Source organism: Sceloporus occidentalis, unplaced genomic scaffold, assembly GCF_023333645.1.
Source record: "Sceloporus occidentalis isolate IW3139 unplaced genomic scaffold, rSceOcc1.0.p SCAF_7, whole genome shotgun sequence".
In the NCBI taxonomy this organism is placed as follows: domain Eukaryota; kingdom Metazoa; phylum Chordata; class Lepidosauria; order Squamata; family Phrynosomatidae; genus Sceloporus; species Sceloporus occidentalis.
Window position 1 is genome coordinate 68,113,104 of NW_028316987.1, and position 24,352 is coordinate 68,137,455.

The following is a 24,352-nucleotide window of genomic DNA, read 5'->3' on the forward strand; positions in this document are numbered from 1 at the left end:
TTCTGGGGCTGGCACCAGCTTGGCATTGGGATCTTCCCTCCCCTTTAGTTGATTGACAGAGAAAAAAACAACCACAGAGTGGAGACGTCATCAGTACACAGCCCTCAAAACGAAATACGCATGCGCTACAGCAAAACGTTCTGGGAACGCTCTCAAGAAAAAGGGATGCGCTGTGTGGTAAAATGCGTTCCCGTAACGTTCCCATCACGTTCTACTTTCTTGAATGCGATAATACCTGTTCCCAGAACATTCCCAGAATGTTCCATCTCGTAACGTTCTGAGAGCAATATGCGATAATCTTCAAGGTGAGCACATACCCTCCAACTGTCCTGATCTGGAAAGCACTTTCTTGATTAATATTCTATCATCCCACTTTTTCAGCAGCTTTTAAAATGCCCCAAATTCTCTCTTCACCTCCCGCTTTATCCTCAGCTTACTTTAACTTCTGCAAAATGTAGTTTGAACTTCATTAATTCAGAAGAGGAAAGGTGGAATCTTCCTCTTCACAGCAGACTCAGGCAAAAGCAAACTGCTGCAGCCTCTACTAGCTTGTGTGTTCTTTGTCAGTAATAACATTTGTCATCTTGACCACACTCTGATGTTGCTTGGCTACATGAGTCCTGGTTTTCATCAATGAAATGTTGGGGGGTATGTGAGCATAGTTCTGAAATTTTACAAAGTGCAGTTAATACCACAAGCATGTACTTTAGAATTTCTAAGAAATGATCAGCTATAAATTCAGGCAACTTATACAGTCAGCCCTTCTTATACACAGATTTTTTTAATATGCAGATTCAAGCATCCATGGTTTGAAAATGTTCCGAAAAAGTATACATTTACCTTGATTTTCCATTTTTTATAAGGGACACCATTTTGGGACATTTAATGGGTCTTGAGCATACACGGATTTTGTTATACATGGGGGACCTTGGAACCAAACCCCAGCATATAACAAGGGTCCACTGTAGTTTGATCCCTTGGACACTGTAATAGGGATGGAAATAATGTGGCCCTACAGATGTTGTTTGTCAGCAGGTCCAGGCAGTCCTAACCAGCAGAGCCAATGATGAAGAATGCTGCAGTCTAACCATTTCTAGAGGACTTAAGTGATACAAGTGATGCTAAGCTAGTGTTGCATGTTAGACTAAAAGAAGTTGTCACACAGTGTATACCAAAATTACACATCATCCTTCTGACAAGATTTTCTTCTCTGCCATAATGGAGTGGCATGTACTGTTCGGTAGCCTTTTAAAGACAGATGGTGGTGATGATGATGACAATAATTATAGACCTGGCACACAACAGAACACAAAAAGAGCATGCTGGGCCTAAAATACTCTTTACTGAACATTGGAAAAAGATGTGTGGTGGGGTGCTTTCAGTATTTGAATCTCCTTTCAAACCAGAATAACTTCCTTCAACAAGCAGAATTAAGTATTCTTGGAAAGAAGAGAACTTGCCATGCAAATCCACTCTTTTAGGGTTGACTGTTGATGGGGTTTCCCATAGACCTGGCTATAAAGACAAGCCAGAGCCTTACAACTTGTTCATATCCCAGTTCAATACAACTGAGAGTCAGAACGCCGTCCGATGGCTTTTACAACCATTACATTGGTTTTCTCCTTGGTTCTAGGATGAATTGTGGTGGTCATGGTCATGGTGCTTACCTCCATATCAAACTGAATCTACTCCTCCTCCTCCTCCCCCCCCCCCACTTTCCCCCAAATTAGGTTCAAGATGCTTCCAGTTTTTAAAAATTACAGTGTAGCTAAAACCTTTCAAAGTCAGCATTAAAATAAAATTAAACTATTTGCTATAGTAAAATAATATAAAACCTATTGCTAAAAAGGGACATAAAACCGATAAAACACCAAGAAAACAATATAGTACCCTCTAAAGTCCTTTGTTTTAAAACCTAAAAAGTCTGTCAAGATTAAAAATATATATATTGTCAAAAAGACAGCAAGTAGGGGAATATTTTGGCTTTCCTGGTAAAGGAGTTCCAGAATCTAGGGGCAGCCACTAAGTCGGCCCTCTCTTGCACTCCCACACAACTATGCCTGTGAAGGTAGTGGGGCTAAGAGAAGGGCCTCTCCTCAGCATCTCACAGATCCTTAGGGTCTTACAGCCTGAGCAGGCTGATACAGTGTTATAAGGTCTGTCAGACTGCCTGGACCTAAGCCATATACATATGTGTCCTATCAGCAGTGATGCTCTGTATGACTGAGTCCCGCCTCAGATACTTTCATATTGGGATGAAAGTACATCTGCTTCTTAGGTGAGTACTGCCTTGTCCACAGCTTCTCTTAGGAATCCTTCCAAACTGGTATGAGGCTGCTCCTCATTTGTACACTTCCAGAAAAGACTGAAAGACTTGCCAGTTTCAGGATACAGCTGCTTTCTTTCATTTCTTTTACTGCAGTGTCTGCATTGTAAATCTGTCTTCAAACATGAGTTTGTAGACTGCATCTAAGAAACACATTTGTTTTAAATAAAGAAATAAACATTGCAGGGTCAGAGTTTACCCTTTTAGCTATCCCATTTTTCTGTATGGACAATGTCCTACTCCAAAGACTTCTTTAGCCCAAGGTGTTTTGAAGTGAAGATGTGATACTTGGTACATTATGCTTGGTTCATTTTCACCTTGTTATTTTCTTTCTGGCTGTAGATGAAATCTTACAGAGATTATTGTGTTTCCTTTTTATGTTTGGCAGTACCTTGAAGTGAACAGTATATTAGGATAGATGGGAAAGGAGAATGAAGTAATGCAGAGCTGAGAGGAGGGGGGGGGGAAACTAAAGGGGAATTTGCCTTCAAAGGTTGTTCCATTTCTAAATGAATAAAACACAGAATCCATGGCTATACCATTGTTTTAGCCTTTTATCCTTTCTGGCTGAGTTTAAAAGGTTTGTCTTCCTTATCATAGAGCAGGATGTTAATCCCAGAGCTAGATATATTGGCATGCAGATGCTTTATTTCTACAATTAGAAATCTGTTGCTACTCAAAGATATTTCTTGAATAACAGGTTGGGTGCTTTAACTTCCGTGTCACTGTGTGCCTTCAAGTCATATCTGACTTATGGCAGCCCTAAGGCAAAGCTATCACTGGTTTTCTATACAAGATTTGTTCAGAAAGGATTTGCCTTTGCCTTCCTTTGAGGCTGAGAAAATGTGACTCAACAAAGGTCACCTAGTGCCTTTCCATGACTGAACAGGAATTTGAACCCTGGTCTCCAGAGTCATAGTCCAATGGTGAAATCACTACACTATGCTGGCTTTAACTTAACTATCTTTTCAAAAGTATTTTTAAAAGTATAATTAAAAAAAATAAAGGAGGGAAGAAGAAAAATACATAGAATATGAATAAGTGCTAGGCATATACATTAATGTAAGGTTACCATATTTCCCAAAATACATTTTCTGGACATTGACATTTGTAATAGATATATTCACAAATTGCTAAGCTAGTAATATTTCCTGGTTATTAAACAATGGATGGTGAAAAATGATCTTTCCACCTTGGAGTATATATCTTTCTGCAACAGTAAAAGCACACAGAATCCAATTATGTTGTCTCTCTGTTAAATTTCACATTAAAGGAATGTCATGTTCCTCTAGAAATAACAAAAGATTTTTCCAACACAAAACTAACATGTGAATACAGACCAGAGAATGTTAATGCATTGAGCCAAAAAAAGAGGAGTAATTACAGAATTCAGCCTCACATAAGTAAGCAGAAATATTTAAACCTTCTAGTGACTACCTGAAATCTTCTTCCAGAATGCACCTAGAGATGATCTCTTCTTTCCTTCTTGTAATGCTGTGTTCAATTTGGAAGTCCAATCCATTTAACAGCAGGCTTTTCAAGTGAGTCATGTGGTTAGTGAATGGAAGGGACTGTAAGTGTGAAATGGGAATGAAGTAATTTTAATAGCAACTGTGTCACAATGTTAATGTCAGACTAGTACTTTGACATGGAAGAATGGTTTCTTAGGCGCTTGCTAGATGGGCCCTATGGGGCGCCATCGTGATGTGCGAGGGGCGACGCTTTCAATGCCCCTCGCGCATGACGAGGGCTTCAAAATGGCAGCGCCCTGTACATACAGGCACTACCATTTTGACGTGATGTACGCCTAGCGATTGCACATCTTGGTGCCCTTGTGATGCCGCAAGTGTGCTATTGGCGCCTTGCGGCATCACAACCACACCGCAGAAAGAATCCACTTTTTGCAGGTTCTTTTTCCTGCGTGAGGGAGCCACGCGGTTTGTCCACTGTGGCTCCCTCGTGCAGCAAACCACTGCGGTGGGAGACCACCCTTTTGGGCAGTCTGTATCCTGCCTTAATTACCAAGCAGATCCAATTCCCATCTATGCAATTATTTTCCCAGGTTTTCAGCATGTGTCCCATGTACCCAAAGATGCTCATTTTTAGCAAAGGTGCATTTACCATGAAATTTGGCAGTGGTGAAAAATGAAGGCTTATCTCCATTTTCTTTGAAAGTTTTACTTCGGCGGGTTACAGACCACCCATTTGGGGCGGGCTGTACCCGCCCCTTTCCCCAGTGTATCGGGGCCTCAGCTGCCAGAACGGCAGCCGCTGAGGCCCCGATCCGCCGCTTTTCAGGCTGCGGGGAAGTGGCAAAAGGCCCCTTCCCCGGAGCCAGGAAAGGGGTGTCCTTGGGGCTTCAAGCCCCAAGGACACCCCACGGCGGCGGGGAGGAGGAGAAAGGGGCCGCTTGGCCCCTTTCTCCCTTGCTTTGTTGGGCGCAGCCATCTGAAGGCTGTGCCCAGCAACACAAAGCGGCGCCGCAAACCAGGAAGGAGCTCCGAAACGGAGCTCCTTCCTGGTCCACGAAAAGGGCGCACTAAGCGCCCTGGCGCGGACCAATGACGTCACATCCGCGCCGCCCCGTATAGAGGCGGCGCGGTCGTGACGTCGTCATGGCGGCCCCCATGTGGAAGGGGAGCCGCCATTTTGTACGGACTCAGTCCGTACTAGGGTTAGGGGGGTGCGGAAGCACCGCACCTTCCTAACCCTAGTACGGACTGACTCCATACTTTAATGGTGGTCTGTAACCTGCCTTAAGGACCACATTGCAAGGGGACCATAGTTAAGTGATACATCACCTGCCTTGCATGCAGAAGACCAAAGTCCCTGCCATTGCTAGTTAAAAGGGTCAGGGAGAAAGTGATGAAAAAGTCCTCTGCCTTAGAACCAGGTAGTTGCTAGTAGGTCATAATGGGCAATATTGTCCTTGATGGAGAAACCCTCTGACTTGTTATAAGTCAGTTTTGTGGGTCTTCTCTCTGCCACCAAGACGTCCAAGAGGTCTTTTGCATTTCAGAAATCATCAGTGCAGTACATGGAGTGGACATAAATAGGGCACATCCAGGTTGATTGAAAGTCCCAGATTTTGTTCCTGTTTTTTCTGATTTTGTCATTGGTTAAAATAGACTGACATGTGGTGCTGATATAAAAAGTCTCTGATAGTACTGGGAGCTGACAGAAAATATTCAGGGATAAACAAAAGATGTATGAACCTTCAAATTAAATCAGAAAGAACATGAATACAATCTGGGATTTTCTGGTCTTTTTCCTCAGACTGGGTGCACCCAAAATCTCTGTCTGCCAAATGGCTAGTCATCATCCAGTTGGAACTTGTGCAAAAGGTTCGATAAGTTTCGTCTTCCTTCTGGAGATCTGTCTGCTGGAAAATTTAGCTTTATGTATAGGTTTGTAATGAGAACCAGCATGATGTAGTGGTTTGAACATTGGACTACAACTCTGCATATCAGGGTTAAATTCCCCACTGGGCCATGGAAACCTACTGGGTGACCTTACGTGAGTCATACAGCCCCAGAAAACCCCATGATAGGGTCATCTTAGGGTTATCATAAGTTGGAAATGACTTGAATGCACACAACAACAGCAGTAGGCATGTAGAAGAAAGTTTCAAAGACATTTTGCTTTAACAGGTGGATTACAAAGAATACCCACATCCCTCACATCTTTCCTTTTTGACAACTGAATTATAATAGTTTTCTACCATTTTTTCCTCTGGACAGAACTCCCTTGTAGCTTCCTACAGAAGTTCATTTTTTTCTTCTTGAAGAAGTGGTCTTCTTGTGAAGGGCCTCTGTGTCTAGTTTACATTTCCTTCCTCATTCCCACATTTTTGCGGCTCTGTAAAACAAGCCTTGGTAATCTTTCAGTCAAAGGGATACTTAGAATGTCTCTTAAATTGCAACTAGCCCACAAAGTAAAATAAATATATAATTGATTCACATCGATTCTCTTGATATATTATTGTTTAAAGTATTTCCAAATTATGCTCTGACTACATTGTTTTCTTTTTCTCACACCTTGGAAAAGTTACCACTTTTGGACTACAGCTGTCAGAATCAGTACTGGCCATAGTGACTAGGGAATTCTGCAGGGTGTTATCCAAAAATCCTTTTACTTCCCTTTCTCTAGTGAGGGAAGAGGTGATTTGATCAGGAGAATTGTATGTGGTAATGCACTGAAGCTCTCACTAAGATGTTGCACGCTACTGTTCCAGACAAAAACAGATAGGCCTGTAACTGGTTTGAAGGTTTTTAAAGCCAGGAATTTATTGTTGGGAATCACCTTGGATGTCATCTAGGAGTTAGTCTGCTCTGTGCAAAAACTTTTGAACTACAACATTCTGGAAAGATCATCATCTACTCTGTGCCTGAAAACCTCAACAAAGGATCACCCATCACCTCCTTGTGCAAATTGCTCTATTGTTGAATGGCTGTTACTGTCAGGAAGTGTCTCCACAAGTTTATCCAAAATCTGCTTCCTTGCAATTTCCACCTATTAGTTCTATTCCTGTCTTCTGGAGCATCAGAGAATGAGGATGCTCCATCTTCTGTGTGGAAGCCCATCCACTGCTAAAAGAAATGCAATTAAATCTCCTTTCTCTTATCTGTTTGGTCCACAACTATACAACTTGCTCTATTTAAAATGCAACATTTAAGAGCATATATAGCAACTGCTAGAGTCTTTTTTCTTTTCTAAATGTAAATGCCATTGACCCAGCTGCACTGGTTTAATGAACTCAATTCAGGCAGCTATCCAACAGCATTTAAGGCAATGGTTAAACTTCTTTTGTACACTCATAATGGTGCAGAGACCTTAAGTGGTATAATTCCAAAAATAAATAGAATCTTAAATGCTACTATTTTAGTTGACCTTAGTTACTGAACTGCTTTCCTGCCAATTGTTTCAGCTTACTGAGAAAAATGTAATACTTGGTATTTCTTTACTGCCAAGAAATCCCATTTAGAGCCAGCCATTTTCTAAAGTAGGTGCTGTAAACAGGTGAGCATGAAAATATGGTCCTTAACAGTTTTTTTTTTAAGGTTTCTGATTTAATTGGCTTTGGTGCTCTTAAAAATGATCCCTTGCTGTCCAAAAGGTCGGAAATTAAAAAGGATACAGTAAATACAAAAAAAAAGCTATAAAAGCTGCACTTAAGCAAATAGAAATTACAGGTGTCTGCTAAAGCAGAAATAGCACTAAACTGGAGATAAATTAAATGTATCAGGTAAAGGGTGGGAGGATCAAACTCATAAATTTAACACAAAGTGTTGTGTTCTTTTTCATGTGTTTAAATGGAAGGGTCATTCAGGATCTCATTTCTCAATGAAATATGTCATAGCAACACACTTTTGCTTATGTATCTTTTTTCTTCATTAATAATCCCAGGTTCGTTCAAAGTATTTCCTCTTTTCTTTTGAACAGCAGAAAAACATTTCATCTTGTCTCTCATAACAATAGGACATTTGGAAAGAGCAGCTCGGTTTTCCATGAAGTTCCTTTCTTCAATGGTGTTCCTTTCTTCTTCAAAACAAAGCATTTAAGACACTGCCTCTCTTTATGAATGATTATTTTCCCTTCAGAGAACCCAGTAAAAATTGAGGAAGAGATGGAATTCTTGAGATCTAGTGTGTTACATGTGAGCAAGTCTCCCAATTAAATATGCTGGATGCAGACTGGGTTACCGTTGAACAAGAGGAGCTCAAAGATATAATAATGGAATAGATTTGTACTTGCATAGATATCCTTGCACTTGTTGATGCTCCTACTTGTGGAACTACTTAAGACACCCTCTTAAAGTCAAGTGTTGCTTGACAATCCCTTCCCTAGCCCCACTTCTGTATCATGAGAGAGAAAAGTATTATGGCTAGTTCTGCAGCAAATCATGACATACCATCAGGGCATGAAAGATAAGGAAAGAAACATAGACCTTGTATTAACAAGATGTTGGCCATGAAACTCCATTAGCGAGTACTCCTTCATTGGTTTATTCATCACTTGAGGGAAGTATTCTGCTTGTCCTAACAGCTAGTTATATAGGATAGAAATAAGTGACAGATTAGTAATGTAGGCATACCTCAGTTAACAAAGTGTTTGAGAAAGAAGCTTCTTCTTACAACAACTCAGCCACTTGTCCTCTGTCTAGCTAGAAGCTTTGTTTAGCAGCATTGGCATTAGGAGGTTGGTGACAGAGGACCTCCTTACAAGAGGAAAGGTATACAGCTGCTGTGTTTGGAATCCCTTCCTAAGCAGGGACGTAGTTAAGGGGGGGGGGGGTTTCAGGGGTCCGGACCCCCCCCCTTCCAGGAGAGAAATGCGTGCTTGTTGGAGCGTGCGCGTGCATGCGCACAGCCCAAAACAAACACCGGGGAGAGTGCCAGTCTTGCTGTCCTCTAGGCTTCAGGAGGAGCAGAAGTGGCGCTCTCCCTGACATTTGTTTGGGGCTGTGCGCGTGCACGCGCACGCTCAAACAAGCACCCTTTTCTCTCTTCCCAGCCCTGGCAAAGCCAGGAGGAGCGCAAGTGCCGCCCCTAAACTTTTTGCAGGGCCTGAGGGGGAGGAGCCAAAAAGCCCTGGAGGAGCAGGAGGGAGGGACAAGAGGCTGCATCAAGTTGCATCCACACTCAAGAAATAACCAGGTTTGGCAGCAACTTAACTCTTTTGTGGCTGATGGCTATGGAATTCTGGGAGTATGTTCTGTGGTCCAGATATTGAGGCTTGGCTCTATTCTGGCTCATTACTATGGAATTCTGGGAGTTGGAGTATGTTCTGGGGTCCAGATATCAAGGCTTGGCTCCTTTCTGGCTGATTGCTATGGAATTCTGGGAGTTAGAGTATGTTCTGGGGTCCAGATATCGAGGCTTGGCTCTATTCTGGCTCATTGCTATGGAATTCTGGGAGTTGGAGTATGTTCTGGGGTCCAGATATCAAGGTTTGGCTCCTTTCTGGCTCATTGCTATGGAATTCTGGGAGCTGGAGTATGTTCTGGGGTCCAGATATCGAGGCTTGGCTCCTTTCTAGCTCATTGCTATGGAATTCTGGGAGTTAGAGTATGTTCTGGGGTCCAGATATCGAGGCTTGGCTCCTTTCTGGCTCATTGCTATGGAATTCTGGGAGTTAGAGTATGTTCTGGGGTCCAGATATCGAGGCTTGGCTCCTTTCTGGCTCATTGCTATGGAATTTTGGGAGTTAGAGTATGTTCTGGGGTCCAGATATCAAGGCTTGGCTCTTTTCTGGCTCATTGCTATGGAATTCTGGGAGTTGGAGTATGTTCTGGGGTCCAGATATTGAGGCTTGGCTCTTTTCTGGCTCATGGCTATAGGACACATCCTACATTTCAGACTTCTGCCTAGAAGGAATTTCAAAAGTCCTCATTTTTTGTAAGATGAGCAGATGTCCTCCTTTTATAGGATGTGTCCTATGTTTCAACCTTCTGGTCTGGATGAATGTAAAAATGTCTTCCATTTTTGGTAGGATAACACACGTCCTCCTTTATCCAGGATACGGCACACATTTCAGCCCAGGAGCAATGTCAAAACATCCTCCATTTTATCAGGGTGACCAGACATCATCCTTTATCCAAGACACGTCCTACATTTTTGCCCAGGAGGAATTTCAAAACATCCTGCTTTGCCAGCCTTTCCTTGAAGCTGAGAGTGTGTGACTTCCTTGCCTAGTGGGTCTTCTTGGTTTGTTCAGAGAGTTTGCCTTTGTCAGCCTTTCCTTGAGGCTGAGAGTGTGTGACTTCCTTGCCTAGTGGGTCTTCTTGGTTTGTTCAGAGAGTTTGCCTTTGCCAGCCTTTCCTTGAAGCTGAGAGTGTGTGACTTCCTTGCCTAGTGGGTCTTCTTGGTTTGTTCAGAGAGTTTGCCTTTGCCAGCCTTTCCTTGAGGCTGAGAGTGTGTAACTTCATTGCCTAGTGGGTCTTCTTGGTTTGTTCAGAGTTTGCCTTTGCCAGCCTTTCCTTGAGGCTGAGAGTGTGTGACTTACTTGCCTAATGGGTTGTCTTGGTTTGTTCAGAGAGTCTGCCTTTGGTGACTTGGATGTGTGCGAGTGTGTGCCTTCAAGAGGTTTTCTTGGGAGGTTTGTTCAGAGAGGGTTTGACTTTGCCATCCTCTGAGGCTGAGAGAATGTGACTTGCCCAATGGTTTTTGGGGATTTGCCTTCACCTTCCCTTAAGGCTGAGAGAGTGTGACAAGCGCTGTGATGTCCCTTGTGCGCTGCACAATTTGGACATGATGCATAAGCCATGTCATCGACACGTACCCCATGTAAGATATTTAGCCTTCTCTGTTGGAGAGAATCAGATTTTCATTGAATCCTGGTCTCCAGAGTCATAGAATCCTAGAATTGGAAGAGATTGCAAGGGCCACCCAGTCCAACTCCTTTATTCTGCCATGCAGGAACTCTCAATCAAAACATCCCCATTGACAGATGGCCATTCAGCCTCTGCTGAAAGACCTCCAAAGAAGGAGACTCCGCTGCACTCCGAGGAAGGAGTGTGTTCCACTGTTGAACAGCCCTTACTCTCAGGAAGTTCCTCCTAGGACCTAGTCTAACACACAAAGCTATATCCCAACCTCCTATCCAGGAAGAATGTCAAAATGTTCTCCATTTTGAGCATGACTGAGAAACATGAATTTATATTGTCTTTTATTAATGTTTTTGGCTTTAAGTTGGGTGTGTTCTCCATTTTTGAACATCCTACAATTTGTCCTACATTTTGTCGTGCATCATGTCCTACATTTTTCCTACATTTTGTGTCTTGGGGGGGCTCTTAGCATCTCAAAATGGTGGCACTTAGTCTGGACCCCCCCCTTCCCAAAATCCTGGCTACGTTCCTGTCCTAAGCATGCGTGCACAGAAAAACAGAGAAAAGGGGAGGGCAGGTGCCTCCAGTAAAAGAAAACAAATCATCCATTCTGTCTCCCATGCTTTTCAACATTTACATGAAACCGCTGGGAGAGATCATCTGGAGACATGGGGCGCGGGGTTATCAGTACGCTGATGACACCCAAATAGTCTTCTCTATGTCTCCGACTGATGCAGTGACTGAGGATGGCGTCTCTCCTCTCGTGGCCTGTCTGGAGTCAGTAATGGGCTGGATGAGGGAAAACCGACTCAGTCTGAATCCAGAGAAAACGGAGGTACTTGTGATAGGTTCCCCTGGTCCAGGAATGGCGGTGGTTCCACCTGTCCTGAACGGGATCACGCTTCCTGTGAAGGACTCCGTGCGCAGTCTGGGGGTGCTCCTTGATTCGTCGCTTCACCTTACATCTCAGGTGGATGCGACGGTCAGGAGCACCTGTTATCAGCTTCGGCTTATTCGCCAGCTGCGCCCATACCTGGCCCAGAGGGACCTTGAAACGGTAGTACACGCTCTGGTAACCTCTCGATTGGATTTCTGCAATGCGCTCTACATGGGGCAACTCTTGTACCATACCCGGAAGCTACAGATGGTACAGAACATGGCAGCCAGACTGGTCACTGGTACATCCAGGGCCAGTCATATCACACCTGTACTTAAAGATCTGCACTGGTTGCCCATTCACTTCCGGGCGCAATACAAGGTGTTGGTTATAACCTATAAAGCCCTACATGGTTTGGGCCCAGGATACCTAGAGGACCGCCTCTCCCCATACATTCCGCCCCGCACCCTCAGAACATCTGGGCAGCAACTACTGAGGGTCCCAGGGGCTAGACTAGCCTCCACATCAAGGAGGTCATATACCATTATCGCCCCGACCCTCTGGAACACGCTGCCCATAGAGCTCCGCTCGGCCACCTCCCTGGCCCAGTTCAGGAAAGAATTAAAAACCTTCCTGTTCCAATTAGCGTTCCCAGACACAAGTTCTAGTTAGTCTTCCCCCCCTCTGACAGCAGTGGCAGCTGGCCAGAATGGGTTTTAATATGGGTTTTAATTGTCTTTTGTATTTGTAATCTGTATTTTGTAATTTGTATTTTGTAATTCGATTTGTTGTGCACCACCCTGATTGTAAGAAGGGCGGTATATAAATAAAACTTTTATTATTATTTATTATTATCCTTGGATGCATTTTGGAAGAAGCCTTGAAGGGTCTCCAGAAAATTCCAATGTTTTTGTTTATTCACACAGTTTATTTACAGGAGACAGAAGCAATGTCTCCTAGATATTATAGTTTGTAAAGGAGGAGCCCTGAGACCCACACAGAGTCCTAGAATGAATCCAGAAAGAAAGGGAAGTGCTATCATTTTTTCTAAATGTACAGTCCACCTCTTGCTGTTGCAAACCATTTTTCTTGGTATGACTTGAGGCCAAGCACATGAAGCAGAGCAAACAAGATCTGAAGTCAAAGTTTTCACTGCCAGTCTTTGTACAATAGGTGGACAAATATTATTTTCATGGCTATGCTGTCTCCTTCAGAGTGAGAATCTCAAATTATAGACATAATCATTAACAGCACTATCTGTAAGAAATAGTAGTGTCCCTATGCCTGGTGTCACTTGGTGTGTAGGTGGCTGCCAGGGGGCAGTGGCGGTCAAAAGGGCAACCTCCTCCTAAGGAACCTATGGTGGTGGTGAAGCCAGGAGGAGCATGCTTGCCCCTTCTCCTTTTCCACAGCGGTGGCTTCCTAATGGTGAAGCAGCTGCCACCACAGTGAAGTACAATGGGAAGAGTGTACCCCTCTTCTGAGTTGTCACCCAGTGCAGTCCACACACCCCACACTGCCCTAGTGATGCCACTGGTAAGAAATTTAGTGGGCATGTGCACAATATGAAAGCAGTTGGGGGGCAGCACCATTTCTTAGTCACCCCACTACCCTCAAAGTCTCATGGCGGGAAAATATCTCTTCCACCTTCTAGCCATTGTATTTATCACATTTGTTTTCATATCTCTCCCTATTTGCAACCAAGAAGCTATTGAACACATACAGAGACACAGATGTTTACTATCCCCAGTTCCAAGCAGATGACAAATGTAAGGATCAGTAGTAGGATTGAACACTAATAAACCAGCCTTTCCCCTGAGAACTTGCCTCGTTTTTTGTTCTTCCAAGACTCCTGTGTCAGATATGAGTAAGAAGGAAAGGATTGGCAATCTTATTCCCCATCCCTTTGAGATGCTGTCAAAACTCATTCGGCAGCAGATGCTGTTCAGTAACAATTGTGATTGCTTCAACTGTGTTTCTGTTCTTATGGTAGTTTACTGGCAGGCACCACAGTGACTGACCTCAACTTTCTTGTGAAAGGATTTGCAAAGTGTTGATTTTTTTTTTTTTTGTCTTTTCATCCTTTTTGACATGTGTGGAAGGATGTATTGTGAAGTGTTGATGTTTTATGTCTTTTCATCCTGTCTGACATGTGTGCTGTGCTTTCTAGGATCATTTTGGTGATGCTCATGCCATTTGAGCATGTGTGAGTATGGTATTAGCACTAAGCATTTATTGATGTCTCTCCATGGTACTGTGAATGAGTATGATAAACCAGGCAGTTCTTATCCTCCTGAAGTGAAAAATGAGAATTTATGAAAGCATATGTTGGAAAAATAACCTGTCACAACTGACACCCAGCAAATGCATGAATGGGATGCAGCTGGGATAAGAAAATGACCTAAATAATAAGCATTTTGGAGTGGCCAGCTCCCAGGATGAGGTTTTCAGTCTACATCCTCACCCCTTATTCTGCTTTGCTGTCTTTCTACATTATTCCAGGTGTGCATCTCTCTTCCTGTCTCTTTTTTTGTGAGATGCCATGGCAACAGATTAAACTTTTGTATGACAAATTTTCACCTGGAGCTTTTTCAGTCCTTGATTCATATGGGGCCAGACAAAAGTAAGATGTGGCATCTGAGTGAAGTGTAGAAGACTAGGCCTCAAATGGGACCGGGCAGAAATAAGGTTGTGAGACCTGAGTGAGGGTCTATCTAGAAGACTAGGCCTATATGGGACTGGGTAGAAGGAATGCTGTGGGGCCTGGGTAGGGTTGCCATAACCTGGCTGCAACCAGTTTTTTCCCGGTTTTGGCGGCACCTGCCCAGTCACGGCACGGGTGCAGCCAAAAACCGGGAAAAGCCTGGTTGCAGCGGGGTTGATAGGCAACCCTGGGGCCTCGCTGCCCTCCTCCTCCTCCACCGCGCATGACCGTGCGGAGGAAAAAGAGGGCAGCGAGGCCTGGGGCGGAGGAGGCTGCAGGGAGGCGACGCCTCTTGGGCGCAGCCGCGCCAACCTCCCCGCCTCCCTGCAGCCTGCTCGCCTCCTTCCTGGTCTCTGCGGGGGCCAGGAAGGAAGCGAAGCCCCGGCGATGGCCGGCGCTCTCCTTGCCTCCTTCCTGGTCCCTGCGGGGGCCAGGAACGAGGCGATGGCCGGCGATCGCCTCGCCTCCTTCCTGGTCCCTGCGGGGGCCAGGAACTAGGCAAATCCCCGGCGATGGCCGGCGCTCTCCTCGCCTCCTTCCTAGTCCCTGCAGAGGCCAGGAACAAGGGGAGGCCCCGGCGATGGCCGGCGCTCTCCTCGCCTCCTTCCTGGTCCCTGCAGGGGCCAGGAACGAGGGGAGGCCCCGGCGATCGCTGGCACTCTCCTTGCCTCCTTCCTGGTCCCTGCGGGGGCCAGGAACGAGGCGAGGCCCCGGCGATGGCCGGCGCTCGCCTCGCCTCCTTCCTGGTTCCTGCGGGGGCCAGGAACGAGGGGAGGCCCCGGCGATGGCCGGCGCTCTCCTCGCCTCCTTCCTGGTCCCTGCGGGGGCCAGGAACGAGACGAGGCCCCGATCCTGGCCTCTGATCGCGGCGAGGCCCGGGGCCCAGGTGGAGAGGGAAAGCCTCCTTAAGTGGAGGCTTTCCCTCACCACTTGGCCTCCGCTCCCCGCCGCGATCGCGAGGGGAAATGTAGGACAAAATTTTCAAATGTAGGACACATTTTGTGTGTCCTACATTTGAAAATTTTGTCCTACATTTTTCCCGGGTTGGAGGTCCAGCACTATGGCAACCCTAGGCCTGGGTGAAGTATTCCTTTCCTTTACTCCTTGATTTCTGGTTGTCTCTCCGTTTCCATTCAAACTTGCTGCTGCTGTTAGAGCAAGCAAAAGGTACTTTATATACTCAACTGTAAGTTGACCTCATGTATAAGTTGAGCATAGTTTTTGGGATCAAAATTACAGATTTTTATACGATCTGTGGACAAGTCAAGGGTAAAACTTAGGGGCATGTAACAAAGGATGTAAAGGATAAAGCAAAGGAAAATGATGCCAAGAACTTACAAAATTCCAGCAATCACAACTGTTTGAGCTCATACTAAAGGCTAGATGGATGAGGAGAGAACTGTGGTAAATAGTTGCTGTGTGATGTCTGTGCAGGGCTAAGAAAACACATGTCAAAAAGGATGAACAGGCAAAGCAAAGAAAATGATGACTACATGAACAGTGATTACAGCCTTTAACTTTATTGTGACAACTTTGCCTGATTTTAACCCAGAAAAGCGGATAAAGGCATGCAACAGACCACCCGAAAAGGGCAGCCTGCCGGTGGCCTAATTTCCTCCGGAGGGAAGCCACCACCACCAAACTGCACAGCTTTCCTATGGAGGAAAAAGAACCTGGAAAAATGGGTTCTTTTTGACATTGGCACACTTGTTATGTAAGTGCTGCGTGGCAACGTGCGGATGCCACATGGTGCTTACGTAACAATGGCAGTGCCCGTGTACACAGGGCACTGCCATTGTTACGCCACTCACATGTACTAGGGTTAGGGACTGTGCAATTGCCACGTGGTCCCTAACCCTAGAATCGGCGTCGGTATGCCACTTGTTGGCAGTATGTACCATGCCAAACCTACACAAATGTCTTATTCAAATCCTTCCAGGCCCAATTTCTCTCAACACTCTTTTGAAGGGAAGTACCAAAGAGCTACCATCACTGCCATTTTCCCATTCAAAAAGGTCAAAAGCAGTGCTACAGCGGAGAGAGGAGAGGGGGTTGGTGCTTCTTTTCAGTGCTCCCAAGATGGACTAAGTGGTCTCCTTTTGCCATTCTACTCAGAGAAGGAGATGGTTCCTATTTTGATAAAGAGTTCAAATACAAATAAGTCAACCCAGAGTTTCTAAGCTCCAGTGGCTTTCTTCATCAAGCAAAGGTGTTCTTCTTCTTTATGATTCTGCTTGATGAAGAAGCCAGTAGAGATTAGAAAGCTTACATGATGTATTTTGTGCACTTTTTGGTTGGCTCAATAAAAGTATCACTGTTTGATGGATTTTGGATCTTACTGTATTTTGCTGTATGGCCAATCTCCAGATATGTTTTCTGGATTTGAGGATACTGCATTTTAGGGGAATCCTAAATTTGAGGCTGATGCAACAGAAAAATCCTAAGAGGGAGCCAAGGGGCTAGGATTTAACTCTCTGAGGTTTGTCAATGAAGGTAAAACTTTTTCATGAGACAGCACCTACAGATTTTTCCAGACGGAACAGTTCAAATCCTTCTTGAGAAATTTAATGTCCTCTGCCTAAGAAAAGGAGAGGTAGCCTTACACAGGACAGAAACAGCCTGGATCTCAAGAGAAGTTACTTTTTTCTGTTGCTAAAGTTAACTGCCTAGACTTCACAACTCTTTGTCTCCCAGTGCCCACATGGCCAAAGAGGGGAATGGCCTCTGCTTACATTGATATCCCTCCAGACCATTTTTACTGACAACAAAAACAACACTTTGACAAAATGTTGACACTTTGACAAAATGTAAACATGTGATTCTTAACACTGTTATTTTTTTTTCTTCTTCTGTATGATTTTTAACACATTTGCCTGATGAAGAAGCTACTGGAGCTTCAAAAGCTTGGATGATGTATTTTGTGAATTTGTGGTTGGCCCAATAACAATGTAGCTGTTTTGTGGGTTTTGGATGTTATTGTATTTTGCTGCCTGCCCAATACAGCTACCCTTGGATATTTTTTAAACAAATTTAACTGTGGCTTTTTATTAACTGTACTGTAAAGAATCTCTTTTGATGAGTAGAGTACTGCTGTAGTATTCGGAGGTGAATGAAAGTATACAGGTTTGAGAATAATGTACTATTTTGGTGGTTTAAAATAATTGGTTTACCTTGATCCTTGAAGTTCATAACACCATAAACTCTTAAGCTTCTTACAATATAGATATACCTACCTTCATGTTATTTCATGAAAACTGAGGGAAAGGGGAGAGAAATATACATTCTAGACTGTTTGCCCCACTCTGTTCCTCATACAAATTCACCCTAATTTCACATCCTTTGACATATTGAACCATATTTTGGTTTGAAAGTGGATCCATCGTTTCATATAGGAAAGGAGTGCAGAGGTGGCCTTTTCATTGGAATTAAGATTATGTTGACTGCTCTGTACTGGCCTGGTTCCAAAGCTTTTATCCTAGAAGCTAAGTTACTATGGTTGCTAGTGGCATGGAAAAAGTAATACACACCATTAGTTATCCAGCAGACTGGTGAAGGCATGGAGATAGAAATGGAAATGATTATTTGGAAGACTTGTTCATGTCATCAATTCCTAGCACATTTACCATTGCATGAAGGGAAGATTGCAGCTGCATTCACTGGCTCTGTCCACCCCATTACCTGGCCCACTGCCTTCCAAATGTGCAAGGTGTAGATGTGGAGTGGGGAGCTCAACATCAGTAGTTTTCCTGCACAATTAGGGTGCATCTACGCTGTATAAATAATGCAGTTTGACACCACTTTTAGTACTGTAAGTAGGGTTGCCATATCCCGCCCCCCGGCGGGACAATCCCGGTTTGGGCGGTGCCATCCCGGTCCCGGTCCGGTTTGGCACCCTAACCGGGACGGCCCCGCCCACCGCGGCCACCTCCGCCGCCGCGGTGGCTCCAAGGCCTTTCTGAGGCCTGGAAGGGCTCTCCGCAGTTGGAGCTCCAGCCGCGGAGACGCTCCCTCCCGGGCCCCAGCGAGGCCAGGGAGGAGGAGGAGGAGGCGGCCGCTTCCCACCGCTGCGATCACCGCGATGAGGGGCGGCCTCCGCCTCCTTCCCGGCCTGGGAGCCGGCCGAGGCTTGCTCCCAGACCGAGAGGAGGAGGAGGCCGCTTCCCACCGCGGCAATCACCGCGATGAGGGGCAGCCTCCGCCTCCTTCCCGGCCTGGGAGCAGGCCGAGGCTTCCTCCCAGGCCAGGAAGGAGGGGGAGGCCGTTTGCCACCGCGGCGATCGCCGCGATGACAGGCGGCCCTGGCCCTCCTTCCCAGCCTCTATGGAGGCTTGGGCCTCCACAGAGGCCGGGAAAGGGACTGGGGGCCGCCCGCGATCGCGGCGATCGCGGGCGCTCTCCTCCCTCCTTCCCGGCCCCTATGGAGGCCCAAGCCTCCACAGAGGCCGGGAAAGGGAGTGGGGGCCACCCGCGATCGCGGGCGCTCTCCTCCCTCCTTCCCGGCCTCTATGGAGGCCCAAGCCTTCACAGAGGCCGGGAAAGGGAGGAGGCTGCTTCCCACCGCGGTGATCGCCGCGATGAGGAGCAGCCCTTGCATCCTTCCCGGCCTGAGAGGAGGCCGAGGCTTCCTCCCAAGCCAGGAAGGAGGAGGAGGACAAGGTTTTAAAATGTAGGACCTTTAAAAAAAATGGTCCTACATTTTTAAGCCTTGTCCTACATTTGTCCCGGTTCGGAGCTCCTCATTTATGGCAACCCTAACTGTAAGCCATCCAATAGAATCCTGGAGTTTGAAGTTTTACAAGATCTTTAGTCTAGTCTGCCAAAGAGTACTGGTGCCTCACAAAACTACAGATCTTGGGAATCTGAAGAATGGAGCCATGTCAGTTAAAGTGGTGTGAAAATGCATTGTTTCAACAGTGTAGAAATACTAAATCATCTAGAAAACTACACATGGTGGGGCAAGCTCCCTGTTTCCTTTCTCCCAACACCCCAATAGAGTACAGACCAATAAGGATAGGTGAGAATTTTGGCCCAAGTCATTACTAATAAGAATATATCAATATTTGCCAGCATCTTCATATGCAAGATGCAGAGAAACTGAGATTCAAACAGTTACCTCTTCAGACCTACAGCATTGAGTGCCTATCTCCTAGAAGTTTGGGTTTGAACTCCTATGCAGTCAACCAAGTAAGTGATCTCTTATAGGTGCTATCTCTTTTCTTTTTAAAGAGAGGCTCGTCATCTTTAAACAGGTACAATAAGGTCCTCTCCATACTACAGTAGCTGTACTTTACCAGAATTTATCTGGTAAAATTGGGAGAGTCGCCCCTCAGTTTTTGATGAATTTTTTTGCATGTACAATTTTTTTTACTTGAGACGGAAAGAATTTTTTTAAAAGAGGAAACACAGGAGAAAGTGAAACTGACAAGAATTTCCCATTACTGGGGACTGGCCTGAAACTGGCAACTAATGTCATAGTAGTGGTAGTGTGGGAGTACTAGCAAATAATTTTCACTATGGTCCAAAACACATTGCAGAAATAATCCAGTCTGAGACTACTTTAATTGCTCTGGCGCAGTGCTAGGGAATTCTGGGAAATGTAGTTTTGTGAGACATTTAGCCTTCTCAGAGAGCTCTGGTGACACAATAAACTACAATTCCCAGGATTCCCTAGCACTGAGCCAAGGCAGTTAAAGCAGTCTCAAAGTGGATCATTTCTGCAGTGTGTTTTTGACCTATATGAGTCCCTGTATAGGACTAACATCTCATTATGAAATTTCTGGGGTAAGAGGTAATCAGCCTCTAGAAGCTATATGTTTATCTCCCAGCATTGTAAGAAGGTGTGATAGCTGATTGTCTTGCCTCTCAAGTACCATGTGCCAGGATATACCCATTGCGATGCTATATATCAGTGCTGGTTAAAGTGGTGGTCCCTGACTCAGTGCAATCCATGAGCTGGCAGCTGCTAGACCCTGGTGAGGTTCTAGGAAAGAAGAAATATTTGTAGCCAACTGGCACAAATATAGCCCCTGGCACAGTGGAAAAATACAACTGCCAATCCTCAACACCAGATGGCTTGAGAAGCACATACCTCCAACATTTCACAGATGAAAACTTGGACCCCTGGCCAAGAAACATCAGTGTGTGGTCAAGATGGCAAAGTTGTTAATGAGGAAAAACACACAAGCTAGGAGAGACTGCAGTAGTTTGCTTTTGCCCAAGGCTACTGGGAAGGACACGATTCTGTCCCATCTTACCCTCCTACCTCCACTGAATTGAGTGGAAACTACTTTTGCACTTTGAACTCAGTTTGCAGCAATCAAAATAAGCTGATGATAAAGAGGGAAAGTCGAAGGAGGAGAGAAAGACTGAGACATTTTAAATGCACCCGACAAAGTGGGCCAACAGAGGATTCATTGATCATTTTTATGGAAAGGCGGGGTAAAAATTAAAATTATTATTATTATTATTATTATTATTCATTGGGATTGTCCCTGCCAAAGTGTGAGAGTTGGAGGGTGTGGAAGTAACAATACTGGTAAAATCGAACTTGTGTGCTATGTGCAATCTAACTTTTCAAAACATAAACTCCATCCCACAGCAAGCATGTATGATGATGCCATAAGACATAATGAGTTGTAGTTGTAAAATAGCAATTAGGTAGGATTAAACAGTTTCAATAGTATTCGGGCCATGCTGTGATCATCATATATTGTAATGCATTCTTATCAGAGCCCAAACCTCACTGCACAGGCTTAAGGATGGCATTTACTTTGATGATTTTTCTTTCTTTCTTTCTTTCTTTCTTTCTTTCTTTTTTGGTGAAAACTGGCAGCGTAGGTGTTCCAGCACTCTTTCAGATTCTCAGAGGAGTGAATGCGCTAATGAAATCTTGTAATACTATACCACTTCATGCATATAAATCCTGATCATATTCTTTTTGGGGGAGGGGAAGAACACCTCCGTGCATGTTGAGAATAAATGTATTGTGATGAACACCAAACAGAAGATGAGTTCTAGAAATGCCAGGTTCCAGGAAAATTGAGGTTTCTTCTTCATCATCTTTTTTTTAAAAATGGCTATTTTAATTATAGAGCAGCTCATTATTTCAGTTCAGCATTGGTAGTGATTTGTCTAACATGAAACAGATTCTCATGGACTGAAAAGGATATCAGTCTAGGGTTTCTTCCACAGCACATTCTCCTGGATCATCTGTGGTTTGGCAGAAACCATCAGTGCTTTGCTTGCCCTGAATATATTAATTATGTCCTCAGTAGAATCACATTGCAATTTCTCATGAACTTGTATTTCACATTTCTGAACCCTGAACATTGGATGATGTTTAAATCAATCATGAACTGTACAGAACTTCAGGAGTTAAATAAATTTAACAGTGAAAACAAGCCATAAAGGATTGCTACAATAAAGGGGAAAGAGACATGTGCAAGAAAGTGGCTGAAAAGTAAGACACAACCCCAGACACTAAATAATCTTAGAATGAAGAATATTGAAGGAAAAACAAAAATGTGCTTCCTGACAAACAGATGTCTTACAAAAATTTACAACTCTCCCACAACCATGTGCATTCATAATTTAGTCACAGCTTCTTACAGAAGGGTGACAAAAGTGTCCAGTAGGTGGCAACATGTTAACACAGTGTTTATAGGTTGTTGTTGTTTTTTTAAAAAAAAATCTAGGTGATCTTTCATTGAAAAATGTTTCAGGATCAAACCAAAACATCAGCCTTAGAGATGTGGAAGGAAATTGATACTATTGCAACAGAATTTTTGTAAACTCTTTTGCCAAGACATTGAGGTCTTTCAAACTTTTTTGATCTCTATACTAGAACCTGGGTTTGAGTGGATCATTGTGGTTGTGTGCCTTTGAGTCATTTCTGGCTTAGGGTGACCCTAATTCTTGGCAAGATTTGTTCAGAAGAGGTTTGCCATTGCCTTCTCCTCAGGGTGAGATAATGTGACCTGCCCAAGGTCAGCTAGTGGGTTTTCATGGCCAAATAGGAGGTTCAAATCCTGGTCTCCAAAGTCATAGTTCAATGCTCAAACCACTACACAACACTGTCTTCCACCTGCTCTACATACAGATATCTATTTCCCATGCCTTTTTGGTGTATGGCAGTGATTCCCAAAGTGGGTTATATGTTCCCCCAAAGATGGTGGAAAGGTCCAGGGGGGGATTGAGGGGGAAAGGGGGCAGCAGGGGGGCTTTGGTCAAGAAAGGACTATAGCCTATAGGACTATGGTGAGGATGGAGGGTTGTGGAGACCAGGATTTGAACCTCCTATTTGGCCATGAAAACCCACTAGCCGACTCTTTGCCTGCCCACACAAGCTCACTTCCTTACCATCTTTTGCAGTAGTGGTGGGAAACTCTTGCAAGGTTTGGGTGCAGGGTATAGTTTTTGTTGTTCAGAGCAGCACCATTTTGGGACCTACTGACTGGCTGGAGCATTGAGTTAGAGAATATGGCAGTGGGAGAGAAGTGGTGGCAAGAAGGAGCTTTCAAATTTTGGACTTTGCTTAAGCTTTGTGAGCTTTGCCAGGAGTTGGCTGGCAGGTTGGAACTGCAATGCTGTTTCCTTAAGTATCTGATGTTACATTTTAAATATGAAAGTCATATTGAAAATCACATCACTTAAAAAAAATGGCTCTCACTGGTAGCTATGAGCATGAATGCTGCTGTTTAGCATTCTCCACTGTATATGAGTGAGTCACAAACTAAGAAGAATGATGTGCCAGATTGTTTAGGCTTAGATTTAGGCTGGGCATTTAGGGCTAGCATACTTGGCAAAGGAGAGTAAAAGGTGATAACTGCTCTCGCTTCCCTAGAGGCTCATAGGTGGAATGAAGATATATCCAAAGTATTAAGTATTTCTAACATGGAGATCAATTAATTGTACATATGCAGCAGCTCAAGCTGGCAGATTTCAGGTATAGGTTTTCCCTTGTTTTTCTTTCCTAGCAATAGGAAATTAGAAATTATGGTGTGAAAACAAAATGGAAAATCGATGACACTGAGTATCTCGATCCATTTTGTTCTGTTTTTCCCCCCTAGGTTGCTCCAATAGTTTACCTGTGCTGGGAGAAGGCAGTGCATACCTTTGTTATTTTTCTTGAAACTGTAAGCAACCGTTGCTATTCCATCAATATTTGTATCTTCTGGATTGGCTTTCTGAAATTTGAATAGCGATCATAGTGTTATCAATGATTCTATTCATTTTTGGAGATCCAATTCCAGAAGATGATGCTGGAGATCCACTGTGGCTACAGGAGCCTAAAGGATCCCATTTTTGTTCCCCACACTTTTAAACATCTACATTACATGACTGAGGGGTCATTTGGCATTTCAGAGTGAGCTGTTCCAAGTTTGCAGCTACCACTTAAGGTGAGGCAGTGGCAGCGTAGGTGCTAAATAGATGGCTGGAATCAATAATGGGCCTAATGAAGGATAAATAAATTGAAGCTCAGCCTAGCAAGATGGCTTGTCTGTGGGGTGGGTTCACCTAGTTCTAGGCAGTAGTTTATTTCCCTTTTCATTGGTACCACTCGATTTTCTCCTCTTCCCAGCCCATTCCTTCCCTTCCTAGCTGTAAACCCCTGTTTCTCCACCCCATTTGTAATTCAACACCCCCCACAACCCCCATTGATACCAATGGATAGTTTCTGTCTGAGCTTCATTACAGCAGGAGGGATAAGTGTGTGTGTACACACATGTGTATGAAAGTGTGTGAGAGAGAGAAAGGGGAGGGCATTTTATTTGTTTACCTGATTTATATCCCTCCTTTCTCCCAAAATGGTACCCAAAACACTTGTGGTGGAGGTACTAACTTTAGCAACTTGTATAACTACTTGACCAAAGTAAGATTTCTCCCTAGCCCACACCTTCAATTTCTAAGTAGTTCTCCTGTGGTTTCCAAAAGCAGTTGATTCCAGACCTTTCATGAGAGACAAATAGTCCCATGAAAGGAGAGCTGAACTACCTTTCAACAAAATACACCTGGCATTTAAACAAGCATTTTATAGGAACAGCTATTTTTAAAAATCAGTTGATGGGTCTTACTACTTTGTGGAAGTGTGGATTTTAAAGTAGATTTCAGCTATATGAC